The sequence below is a fragment of the Myotis davidii genome, unplaced genomic scaffold (genome assembly GCF_000327345.1).
Source record: "Myotis davidii unplaced genomic scaffold, ASM32734v1 scaffold175, whole genome shotgun sequence".
NCBI classification, from domain to species: domain Eukaryota; kingdom Metazoa; phylum Chordata; class Mammalia; order Chiroptera; family Vespertilionidae; genus Myotis; species Myotis davidii.
In genome coordinates this window covers 2,865,249-2,878,270 of record NW_006286972.1, presented here as the reverse complement: position 1 = coordinate 2,878,270, position 13,022 = coordinate 2,865,249, and positions in this window count along the sequence as shown.

Genomic DNA, 13,022 nt, shown 5'->3' with positions numbered 1-13,022 from the left:
TGTTTATTTTCTCCTTAGTTTCCATTGTCCTAGGAACTATATCGGTAAAGATATTACTAAACATATGTTTGATATTTTGCTGCCTATGGATTCCTCTAAAATTTTTTATCGTTTCCCATCTTACGTTTAAGTCCTTTATCCATTTTGAGTTTATTTTTGTGTATGGTTTAAGTTGGTGGTCTAGTTTAAGGGTGAGACATCTTGGCTCAGAGGAAGATATTTTCAAAGGCTGAGGTTCTGCTTACTGTCCACTTGATGGGGTGAAAGGGATTTGAAATACAGATAACTTTTTTTTGACAATGTTAGGCAGGAAAGTAGCTACTATGAATATTTAATATAAACTCAGATGCTTAATTCAGACTATGTCTATTTAATGTTTTAAAAATGAGCAAGAAAAAAATGGCAGTCAGTGATTAGAATGTGCTTTATAAGTTGCCAAAGAATCAGAATCCTGCAGGCTTACCTAAATATTTTCCAATTTTGTCTGCTTACCAAAATTACCCAGAAATTCCGATTCAGTAGTTTAAATAAGAAGTTCAAACATTTCTATTTTTCAAAAGATCTAGAAAACACTCTGATGCATGGCCAGGGTTGAAAACCCACTGTTTCACAGTCACATGGAGAAAGCTATACTGATTTAAATAACATTCTCACTTGTGTCCCTCTGCTTACAACCTCATGGTTTAGTGGTTTTAACTGGGGAGTGAGGGTCATAGATATGTAGAAATGTATCCCACTCCTCCTTCATTCTGAATAGTATTCAGAGCCTAACTTTAAGGGAAATTACAATGGTTTTGGGATATAGAGATAGATGTACCTACAAAACCGTTTCTCTTTCTTGCTTTTAAGAATGAATTCTCCCAGCAAAAATGTGTGGCCCATTCAGACTTAATGAGATATTCAGGGAATCTACTTACTACTCTTAAAAAAAGAGTACCCTCTTGACCTTAGCATGACTCCCCCATCCTGCCACATTTGAATAAAGTTACTGATGAGGAAACAGGGTACAGAGATTAAGGTCTCCAGGTTACACAGGAAATCAGGGGGCAGATTGGGATCACATTTCCAGCAACCAATCCAGAAATCCCACCTAAGTAGCTTATCCGGAGTTCTGAAAGGGCAAAAAACTGTGCCAAAGCAGGTTTCAGAGGAAACAAAGTACAAGCTGGTTTGCCCATTTGAAGAAAGCACACACAGGCACACATCCACAAGCATGCAAGGATTTAACTTTTAATATTGATTCTTTATACTGTTTATTATCTCTTGATTTTAATAGTTCATTATTCAAGACACTGTTGACCAGATTGAAATGAGCACAATGTTAATTGTTTTTTAAAAAAAATATTATATATATCCTTATTAATGCTTAGTATTACTGAGTTTTGGTATTTTGGGTGCTTTTAATTTATTTTTTAAATTTGTCTTTATTGTTGAAAGTATTAAGATGTCCTCATCTTTTTCCCATTGATCCCTTTCACCCCACACCTTCCCCTTTCAGGCTTCACCACACTATGGTCTATGTTCCTAGGCTATGCATATATGCAAAAAAGTTCCCCAGTTAATCTCTCCCCACCCACTTCTCACCCCCGCCTTCCCTCTGAGATTCATCAGTCTGTTCCATGCTTCTAGATCTCTGCATCTATTTTGTTCATCAGGTTGTTTTGTTGAGTGAGATCATGTGATACTTATCTTTCTCAGTGTAAATTGTTAAACCTAAATGATATTTTTCCTAAGTCTGTTAGGGAACAAAACAAGACAATCTGCGTGTGGGTTTTTTGGGGGTGTTGTTTTCTTCTTTGTTTCCTGCTTCATATAGAAGATGCTTTCTCATATTCCTCCCTTCTTTAGGAAAGTCTGATCCCCTAGTGTTATCAATAACCAGGCATTATGGAGGGACATCCTCAATTCTTTGAAAAACAATGCAATATTATGTTAGATTTTGCCATTGAATCCATTGCAAGCCCAACTCAAGTCATTGCAAGGCCTCCTCATTTGCATGGAAGAAATGACTACAAGTGATGAACGAGAGCTCTTTGAGAGATTTTGATGACAAGTTTATTGGGAAATGTGAATAAGGAACTGCTATCATTTCTGTTTCTATAAACCATTGCCATGAAAAGAATGAAAAACATGATTACATTCAGAAGAGCTTTGCTTTTACACCAAAGAGTGAAAATAGAATAAAAGGACAAGTCAATATAAACATTAAGTGTTCCAGATGAGTTTTACCACATGACCACAGAAGAGTGAGACAGGATTCTGAGACATAAATGACAGAGACTGAAGAAATTTAAACTGCAAACATCTAAAAAGAATGTCACATTTTGTCTTGTGACTCTGGAAAAATTTATAGTCAAATGCCAAAGACAGATGGGACCATCAAGATCCTAGTCTTGTGTAATTTACTCTGAGACTGATGGGCAAGCAGGATAGTCTGTGGGTAAAAATTTGCTTATTCACTCTGTAGGTCTAAAAGTGAGCATAATCTAAACTTTATCACTTTTTATAAAAATTCCAGGCAGATTTGAACATGTACGAAATGTAGATTACCTAGAACAGGAGTCACTATAACCTGTTTATAACCTGTTTAATACTGTAGTTTATTGAGTTATTTGTCAATAGAGAATTAAGGGAGACCAGTTGCCCTGTAGAGTTATTAGGTAGAGGTAGCTCAGAGCTACAACTGAGAGTAGAGAATTTTTGAACCTGGAGGTGTTCTTGAAGACAATGTAGCCAAACAAGTAGGAAGTGGCTAACCAGAGCGGAGCAATTTGCAATGTCTAGTATCAGGAGTACATTTCAGAGCTTCTGGACACGATGTTCCACTTTTGAATGCCTTATCATGCAAAGCCTCCCTCTTCTGACTCATCTTAGCGGTGTGTCATGTTTGAGAGTACTCATGTCCAGACCACTGGGGGAGCTTTCTTTGCATGTAAGCTTAAGTGGAAGGGATAGAGATTCTTCCAGAGGCTAGGAAACAGTAACTCGCCTCCAGATAGCCTGATGGGATTAGAGTCCCAGAAATGCGGATCAGAGCCTAGAGCCAGCTATCCAGACTCTGAAGAGTAGCTTTAGCTTGGTTAAATTCTTGGTGGAGACTATGGCATCAGAAAAAGGATTGTGGTCGTATAACAATGATTATCTTTGGTTTCAAAATATTTACTTTCAAAATGATCTCCAGGAGCATGTAATCCCTGTGAAATTACAGTGTAACTTTCCAATCAAACTGTATATGACCATCAAAGCACAGAAAGGAATAAGAGCTGTGGGCCAAGCTGGTATGAAAACAGTGGATTCTAGTAGTAGCTCATCCTCCACCAACACCGCGTGGACAGTCAAATCCCTAAGAGCCCATGTGTCTTAGTGTGTTCAGCTGCAAATCAATGTAGTATCGTGCACAGCTAGCTCAGAAGACCTTCTTAGGGAAAGCCTAAGGAAGCATATATTTTTTTAAAGGACAAGTTGTTTACTAAAACACATACAAGTATTTAAGGGTTGCTGCTGGCCTACACATGAAGGCATATCATTTTCATGTATACTGCTAAGTGATTTTTATATTACATTACTTTATACACCAACGATATGGTGTATGAAGTACGTGACTTAGAGTGTGCTTTGTTAGAATATTTTAATGATAAAGTAACAGGAACAGTAATTGTTATTTGTGAATTTTAAAGTGCTGTGGCAGATACTGTGATAGCTACTTTATGTGATTGCATTTATTCCTACAATCTGCCAAGGCGATATTGTGATCTCCAATGTTGGACACCAGAAAACTGGGGCTTGGAGAATTTGGAAAGTTGGTCAGCCAGTTTATACGTGGTAAATGCAGAATTCAAGCCTACCTCTGGCTGATTCCAAAGCATAGGCTAAACCCCTACAAATCCTAACCCCTAGGGCCTCAGAAGGTAACCATATTTGGAAATCAGGTCCTTATAGAGGTAATTAAGTTTAAACGAGGTCATTTGATTGGACCCTAATTCATTATGACTGGTGTCCTTATAAGAAGAAGAAATTTGGACACAGACACACACAGAGGGAAGACGATGTGAAGACACAGGGAGAAGGCAAGCCAAGGAGAGAGGCCTCAGAAGAAACCAACCCTGTCAACACCTTACTATTGAACTTCAAGCCTCCAAAATTGTGAGACAATAAATTTCTGTTGATTAAGCCACCCAGTTTGTGGTATTTGTTATGGCAGCTCTACCCAGTTAATACTCCCACCATTATATCTTGTCAGTTCATTAGAGTGGAAAGCTGTCCAGTCTGGAAACCCTCAGCTGATCTGAGAAAACCATCTGGTCAGAGACAAAGAATCGGAGCTCTCTTCTCCTCCATCTCAGATGTGTTTACACACTAACCTTGTCTTTCTTGCCTTTGAAATTTGGGCCCCAGAACAAACACATGTCGAGCCCACTTGAACCTGTCCTACGGCTTGGATCAGGAATCTAGCTGGGTTTAGCCAAGTTGTAGCTGATGCTCAGGCCTATGAGAAGAAATTATCGTTGTTGCAAGCGACTGACATTTGAAGTGGTTGTTTTTTGGTGCAGCATGACCGTGGCAGTGGCTGATGCATCTATTACCATTTTATCCCGTGACTCTATTAACACACTCTATCTGGGTCATATTTGTGTAATGAAAGCCTCCGTGGGTTTTTCTGTGTGATTTGGAAACAACTCACGCCAAGCTTCCCCCAAATATTTCCCACATCCTGGAGTTAGAGTCTAGAGACTCATTTAATTAAGTGTAAATGCGCTCTGGTCTTCTGGAATCTCCTTCTGCAGGGAAGCTTAGGCAGAAGAGTAACTTCCGAAGACCAAATAAGCAAATGTCTTCTTGCTATGAGTTGTTAAGCAGCTTGAACAGGATAGAAACCATCAGAGAAGAAAGGTATTCTAGCCCTGGCCGGTTCTCAGTGGTTAGAGCACCAGCCTGTGGACCGAAGGGATCTTGGGTTCAATTCCAGTCAAGGGGTTGCAGGTTCAATCCTTGCTCTAGTTGGGATGCATGTGGGAGGCAACTAATTACAACTAATTAATGTGTCTCTCTCATATCGATGTTTCCCTTTCTCTCCCTCCCTTCCACACTCTCTACAAAAATAAATGGGAAAAACATCCTTGAGTGAGGATTAAAAATAATTAGAAGAAGGTATTCCAATATGCAGTGGAAAGCCTAGAACGGGGAAATGAGCAAGATCAGAGATAAACTTCATCCTCTTTACTATTTTGTCAAGGATCAAACCTGGTCCTATCATCGCAGAGCCCAATTTGGGAATTTTTAAATATCCACCAAAGTACAATGATTAAGTAAATTGTGGTATATTTATACAATGGAATACTTTATAGCACTTGTTATAGCTTTCATTGTATTTCTCTCCAAATTCATATGTTGAAGTCCTAACCCCCAGAGCCTCAGAATGTGATTTTATTTGGATACTAGAGGCTCCGTGCATGAAATTTGTGTGTGTGTGGGGGAGGGTGTGTCCATCAACCCAGCCTGCACCCTCTCCAATCTGGGACATCTCTCTTATAATCCAGGATTGCTAGCTCCCAACCACTCGCCCGCCTGCCTGATTGCCCCTAACTGCTTCTGCCTGCCAGCCTGATCACCTCCTAACCACCCCCTGGCAACCTGATCGATGCCTAACTGCTCCCCTGTGGGCCCGATTGCCCCCAACTGCCCTCCCCTGCCAACCTGGTCACCTCTAACTGTCCTCCCCAGCAGGCCTGGTTGCCCCCAACTTCCCTCCCCTGCAGGCCTGGTTGCCCCCACTGCCCTCCCCTGCCAGCTTGGTCACCCCCAACTGCCCTCCCCTGTCAGCCATCTTGTGGTGGCCATCTTTGACCACATGGGGGTGGCCATCTTGTGTGTTGGAGTGATGGTCAATTTGCATATTATGTCTTTATTATATAGGATATGGTCATTGCAGGTGAAATCATACTGGAGTTGATTGGGCCCCCAACCCAATATGACTGGTGGCCTTATTAAAAAAAAAAGGCTTGTAAAGAGATATACACAGGGAGAATGACATGTGAACATGAAGGCAGAGAGTACAATGATACATCTATAAGACCAAAGATTGCCAAGAAACCACCAAAAGCTGGGGGAGAGGCATGGAGTAGATCATTCCCCACAAGGAATCAACCCTGCTGACACCTTGACATTGGCATTCTAGCCTCTAAAATTGTGAGACAAAACATTTTTTTAAGCCACCCAGTTTATGGTTGTAGTAGCCTTAGGAAACTAATACAACAATCAAATGAGCATATGTTTATTGCATATAACCCAGATGATTCTATTAATTATATTTTAGAGGGATAAACCTAGACATTAAGAGTACATACCATCAAAGTTAATTTCTATGTATTTTAAACACAAGAAAAATTAATTTATAGTGGTTTCCTTTAGGGCAAGAGGAATAGTATATGGACTAGAGCATAGGGAGATTTTCTGGGTACTGTTACATTCTATTTCTTGACCTTGTAGTGGAGACATAGTGCATTCCTTTTGAGTTACTTTATTGAGCTGTATTCTTATGATTATGGTTTGCATGCACACTGAATGTCAGTACATGAGGCTATTCAAAAAATATGAATGGGAAGAAGCAGTGGGAGAAGAGATTGAAGCTAGAGGATTTGGAAGCAAAATTTGACATTGTCAATAAGTACATGAGAAGGGGACATGAGACAGCAACTGGAGCACTGGGGAGGGGCGACTCAGATAGGAGAAGAGGCTCTTCTGTATTTGCTGAGAAGGCACTAGATTCAGAATAACAAAAGTAGGGTATGTGAAGTTTCCACTTTATGAGAGTTCTCTTACTTCCTTTGTCTCAAGTAAAAATTGAGTTTGGTATTTAAAAAATATTTTTGGCAAGTCTGCTTGCATTTTCTAAAATTTATTTAAAACGCCATTCATTTTCTTGGCACAGCCAGGGAGCCCTGTGTCCATATGACATGACTCCTGTTGCTATGGTAATTGAATGTTTACTAGAAAAAATATTACCCGTTAATAATAGCCTGGATGGAAATAATAGCTACTGCTAGACCTTCAGAGTTACACACCATCAATTTCCAATTTGCTGAAATAGGTGCAGTTGGCTTTTTGAGTTTCAAAGTATTACTTTTTCCAGGCCTCCATGATCCATGCACCACAGACCCACACCCACACATCCATGTGCTTATAAGGAATGTTCTACTTGTCCAAAATGATGGTAGAGGGAAGCTATTATGTTGGGGCCTTGTCGTAATTTCAACAGTAGGAATAATGAATAAATTAGAAGGGTACTATTTATTGGCTTTGGTTAATAGTGAAATCACAGAGGGAATAATCACTGAAAGACAGTATAATTCATACTATTTCTTATACTCAATCTTTTCCAGAATCTTGTTTCCAAAGAGCAAACCAACAAGCAGATGTGTTGAATTACTCTGTCAAAAATCATGCCTGTGGCCCTGGCTAGTGTGGTTCAGTTGGTTGGAGCATCCTTCCATGCACTGAAGGGTCGTGGGTTCGATTCCTAATTAGGGCACATGCTCAGGTTGTAAATTTAATCCCCAGTTAGGGCATGTGTGGGAGGCAACCAATCCATCTCTCTCTCTCTCTCTCTCCCTTCCTCTCTCTGAAATAAATAATAATCATAAAAATAGTAAAATCATGCCTGTGAATAACAAAAATGTCTTTAAGGTATTCAACTCAGTCTCTCCCTGAGTCTGGGAGGGAGAGTTGGAAGGGGTCGACCTCAGCGAATTCCTCTCTCCCTCCCTCCCTCCTTCTTTCTTTCTTTCTGCAAATCCTTATTGAGCCAGTCATTACCCTAATTCTTGGGGACACAGACCCTGTCCCTGCCCCGAGAGGAGCTTGAGATGTAGTGAATGCAGTATTTTGATGAAGTCACCCTTCTTACCATCAGCCTTCCCACTTAATGCCAACAGAGTGCAGCTGGAAGGACACAGCTCATGTCTCAGGTTCCATGTCCTCCCACAATTGGCCACCTTTCATCCACATGTTGGAAGCTGTATGAGAGTACGGGGGTGGGGGTTGTAGTTTGGTGCCTAGGCTTCTGGGAGGGAAACTCCCTCCTCCAAAAGTAAAAAACAAACAGCACCCCTGAGAGTCTAAGCATAGGTTTCCAGAAAAAACCTGGAGAAACATTCAGCTACCATGACAACCAGTTCTATCACATTTCCACAAGGTCAATGAGGGTAGGAAAATCAGTAAATGGACCAGTTTGACACTGTGTGGCCATGAAATAAGTGTTGGAGGTCATCTTTAGAGGTTGGATCTTTTCCTCTAAGCCAGTGATTTTCAACACACTTAAGTTCACAAGAGAATTGCTGGGTGAGGAGCAGAGGGGTTAAGAAGGGAAGAAATTCAGATACTCAAACCCCATTCTAGATTGTGGGTTAGTAGAGCTCAGGAATATTTATTTTAACTAGTCCTTCCACTTGTTATGATGATGTTCCCCGGCCACATACCTGCCAAAGAGACAGATTGGTGTTTTATATAAAACTTTCTAATGTTGGAGGGCATATGAAGTGGGGGAAACTGTGAAGCAAGAGAGCTCAGTTAGAAGAATAATGTTCCCGGTGCTAGATAAAAAGCCCATGTAGCAGCGGTAGGTTTGGAGAGGAAGGATGGGCTGTGGAAAGATGTAGGACTGAGAATTAATGAAACTTCAAAAAAGATTAGGTCAAGAGGTAGAAGAATTATAAGCCTGATGGCCTGGGGAGAGAAGCCACAGCAAAGGATCTCAGCTTTGTATTTATTTGTAAGACAAGGTCTGTCAGGACTGCCTTCCATCTCAGCACCTATCCACAGCCATCAGGTTCTCACACAGACAGAGGTAAAGTGAGTGAAAGAAAAGCACCACACCTTGTGAATTGGAGGGACATGCATACAAGGTAATGCTGCATGTGGACTCTTGAAGACTGCAACACATATAGAGCTGGGACGATTTTTAGATTTCATTTTTGTTTGTGTGTTTTTCTGTGTGAGCATGGTGACAGTTTGTGCCAGGAACCAATCGAGGAAGGATCGAGGAGGACAGGGTGGAGGCCAGAAGGTGGGAGGCACCCTGGCCATTAACATGCCATTGTTTAGGGGTGGCTGAGGTAGACACACTGATTTAGCTCAAACAATTTCAGAGGACCTAAAAATAACTTTGGTTATACTTTATTCTGCTCTTTAAGAGTTCCCTGCTGGTTAGAGCAAAGGGAGTAACAGCAGTTCTGCAATGGTAGGTCCAGAGCAAGGAGTACAGGGTAAGGGCAGCAAGTAGCCAGAGGGATGGTCATGAACACTTACCAATGGTACAACTGGCAGGGTAGGGATACAGGATGTGATGATGGGGATGGAGGAGAGCAACAGCCTGTAAGTCTTGCACCAGAAACCCTATGCCATCCTCTCCTCTTTGCTTCCTTAGAGGCCTCATCCCCCGTCACTCAACTTGAGAGAGACCACGAGGAGAGTTGGATGGCGGTTTGGTGTCAGCTGGACCTGCCTGCAAATGTGTGGGACCACAGAGAATAGATTGCACTTTAGAAATGTACATCATTTCCACTGTTTGCTTTATAAACTGCTTCCTAGATAATTAGTTTATGTAGTAGCTAGGATGAAAGTTAAGCAAATGGGTACTGTCAAGTATATTGTTTGTTCTAAGAGGTGAAAGAATGAATGGCTAGTTTCAAAATAGATGCCTTGGGTCCTTCATATTTGTAAGGAACATCTATCCCTATTTTGGTAATTTGCCTTTAGAAGAGAGGTTGGCAAACCACAACCTGTGAGCCAAATCCAGCCATGTCCATTTGGTCACATAGAAGACTGCTTTCTCCTTACGACAGCATAGTTGATGAGACTGGATGGTCTACAAAGCCAACATTATTTACTATCTGGCTTTTTTGCTGACAAATTTTGCAACCCCTACTTTAAGAGTCTTTTAAAAAGCTAGAGTCACTAGGATATATTTCTCTAATGATTGATGTCAATGAGAAAATAATAAAATGTGATAATTAAGGTGACTGATGTCTGTAAAATGCTTTGCATCGATATCAGCCTCATGATCCCTGTGAAAGGACTTGGAGGTATGTTTTCTGAAACCTATTTCATGAATGACTAAATGGAGAAGGAGAGTACAAGCTGTGTGCGTGGCTCTCAATTTGGGGAACCAGAACCAGCACCCCAATGCTCTGAGAACAAATTCATGTGGTTTCCATTATTCTAGTTCCACCCTAGAGCTGAATGTATCAACTTATAGAGGAAACTCTAGTGTAATTTCCAAAGTGCTGAAAAGACCTTTGAGCCCCCAGACATCTTAGCCCAAATCCCAGCATTAGAAGTACATTGCTATGGATCAACAAGTTCCTCTTTGGAGATCAACAAAACATCCTTGGAAGGTGAACATGTTAAGTTTGGCTACAAGTCACTTGCAATTTCAGACAAATACTATTCTTTTTTCTTTTCTTTTATTGTGAATACATTTCTCCTAACAAGAAGTTATGATGCCCAGTGGGGAAAGGGAGCTGTGGGTGCAAAAAGCAATATTTCTGAGCATGGCCATGGATATAGGGGAACAGATCCGGGTGGGGCCATCAGGCCGTCAGGAGACATGAAAAGGGTGTCTCAAGAAGCGGCTACATTTACGCTTCTCCTAACTCTCAATTCCTCTGGATTTAATTGGCGTTGTAGTGAGAGTCGTGCTTAAGCAAATGGATCATGGGTCTGACTTATTTTAGTGACTCCTACATTCTTATCATCTTTTCCCTTAAGACCAACCTTGTGTTTCATTCCACTGTTGCCTGGATGCTTGCAGCCTGAGTGCTGACAAGCTTTCCTAAGATGAGAAGTTTGGTTTTGTGAGAATTCTAGAAATGATATATTATTAAGGAGGTTTCTTGCCACCAGTGTTCCTGGAGCAAATTTGTGGATTAAATATTCTCCAACAGATTGTAAATTTTGGAGATGGCACTAGCGAAGAGGAGAAGGGACAGCAGCAAATGTCAGGACCACATGGGTTCCGGTTAAATTGTAGTCAATGTGGTATTTTGTAAGATACACTGTGTTCTCTGCTCAGAGATGTCCTTGGGAGAGAGAAGAAACATTGCCTGTTTCTTTTGTGCCAAATAATGAATAATCAAGGGGGCAAATGGAAATGAAAATCAGTTTTAGATTTGAATATTGTCAGAAAGAAGCTAGAATTTTGATCCTTTATGTTGGTGGCATCATCTTAGCAAAGTGGGAAAGAATGTATTTTTCTGTCTCATTTGCATTGGATGACAAAAAGTGGTGTTCAAGCCTGATGTGTATGTCATAGGGAAATTTCCATGTTTTTTAAAAAAAGAACGATCTGTAGATAATAGGTGAAATGCATGCCCTGGAAATAATGAAATTAACTTGGTGACGAGGTTAATTTATCTAGTTACATTACTAAGTAAATATAAAGATGCAGTTTTCCTAAATGAAACCCAATAATCATTAGAGTTAGATAATGGTGCAATCTGTCCCAGTTTTCCTTTTAAATTTCATTAATGTGTGCAGATCTTCCTTCATGTGGCAGAGAGAGAACTGAACTGGGTGTGGCATTCTTTGGGCTCCATTTGTGTTCTTACTCATAATCAGAAGGATTTAGGTAGATCATTGTGATATTCTTTTTTTAAGATTTATTCTTAAAGAGGGAGGAAGGGAGGGGATAGAGATAGAAACATTGATGAGAGAGAAACATCATGGATAGGCTGCCTTCTGCACATCCTTTCCTGGGGATGGAGCCTGCAACCTGGCCATGTGCCCTGACTGGGAATCAAACCCAGGACCTCTTGGTTCTTGGGTTGATGCTCAACCGCTGAGCCACACTGGCTGGGCAATCATTGTGTTTTTCTTACTTGGTTTTCTTTTTTTAAAAAAATATATTTTATTGATTTTTTACAGAGAGGAAGGGAGAGATAGAGAGTTAGAAACATCAATGGGAGAGAAACATCGATCAGCTGCCTCCTGCACACCTCCTACTAGGGATGTGCCTGCAACCAAGGTAAATGCCCTTGACTGGAATTGAACCCGGAACCCCTCAGTCTGCAGGCCGACACTCTATCCACCGAGCCAAACCGGTTAGGTCTTACTTGGTTTTCTTATCTGCACAATGAAGAGATTGAATTGGACAACTTCTAAGTTTTCTTTTGCTTCTCAGGATGTAATTCTCTGCTTCATTTGGGCCACGGACTCTGGTCAACATTCCCTTCTTTTCTTTGGATCCCCTAAAATGACATTTCCCCCGACCTGATTCTTTAAAATGAAATTTTATTTCAGATTCATCAGCGCTCATTCTTTTTCTTTGCAGTCATTTGACCCTCTGGGCTAGAATCTTGGTTTCATGAAATTTGAAGATGGGTAGGTGAGAGTCTCACCTCTTATCCAAAACATCCCTGACAGATTGTCACCCTCATTTTTTTTTTGTTCATGCCAAGAAACAGCCTGTTACTTCCTAGTTCAATGCATTTACACTGACTTAATTAAAAATATTTTTATTGATTTCAGGGAGGAAGGGAGAGGGAGAGATAGATAGAAATATCAATGATGAGAATCAGTGACTGGCTGCCTCCTGCATACCCCCTGCTGGAGATTGAGCCCACAACCTGGGCATGTGTCCTGACCTGGAATCAAATTGTGACTTTCTGGTTCACAGGTCAATGCTCAACCATCTGAGCCACACCAGCCATGCCTGACTTAAATTTTTTGTGTGTCAAATATGACTGAAATCTGTGTGAGTCTCTGACACATTAGATTTAGTTAAGAGTGCAGCTATTTTATTATTTTTAAACATGTTTATTTGGATTATATAATAGGCTTATTGCTCCTGCAAGAGTGTATAACTCAATTGTTCTAATCAAAGCTTATGAATCATTATGATTTCATCAGGTTTTCAGACAGGAATGACTGCCTGGTTGTATGAAGCAATGTAAAAAAATTCACAAAACACAGAGCTGTTTTTAACATTCATGCAAGTGTTACATGTGAACTTTTGCTTGAGGAAGGGA